We start from the raw sequence: 568 nt of genomic DNA, 5'->3' as shown, positions 1-568 counted from the left end.
TGACGAGGCCCTTGTGGGAGGTTGCTGCCTGCACACTCTGTCACTGCACTGCAGGGTACGGCCTGGACGCCAAGCTCCGACCTGCTCCTGGGTGCATGGGCAGGAGTGAAACCAAGTGCTCTCCCCAGCCCAGGCTTGTCAGGTCCACTGCGGCCATACCTGCAGGGGCATGACCTCATTGGTGACCAGGAACAACAGAAGGTGGAAATCGGAGACAGTGTCCAGGAACATGGCTGAGGTATTCTGGGACAAGTAGGTGGCCAGACTGTGGAAGTCCTAGAGGAAAGAGGACACAGGGACATCATCGCGAGTGCCCGTCACCCACCCAGGACAGGGTTGTGTCCTACCCAGCCACGCAGTGCAGGGCAGCACTGAGTGACACCTCGCCCTGCAGACGTGGTCTGAGAAGAGCAGGTGACACCAGCAGGTGGTGTGGTGGTTAAGGTGCTGGACACTCCCACATGACCGACCATGGTTCAAGTCCTGGACCTGGTGACTTGCTTTCTCACTGTCTCTCTCTCCCTCTGTCTCTGTGTGTCTCTCTCTGGTCAAATTAAAATAAATGAAT

At 57.2% G+C, this 568-nt stretch overlaps 1 protein-coding gene across 3 annotated transcripts in view; it reads right to left on the bottom strand.

Annotated features, from left to right (window-relative positions):
- NPLOC4 (NPL4 homolog, ubiquitin recognition factor) overlaps nt 1-568 on the bottom strand; it is a 92167-nt gene that overhangs the window by 7676 nt on the left and 83923 nt on the right. The gene's annotated exons all lie outside the window — the stretch shown is intronic.

This window comes from Tupaia chinensis, unplaced genomic scaffold (assembly GCF_000334495.1).
Source record: "Tupaia chinensis unplaced genomic scaffold, TupChi_1.0 Scaffold000159_1, whole genome shotgun sequence".
NCBI lineage: Eukaryota > Metazoa > Chordata > Mammalia > Scandentia > Tupaiidae > Tupaia > Tupaia belangeri.
Note: the sequence above shows the minus strand (reverse complement) of the source record. Positions and strands in the feature narration are given on the sequence as shown.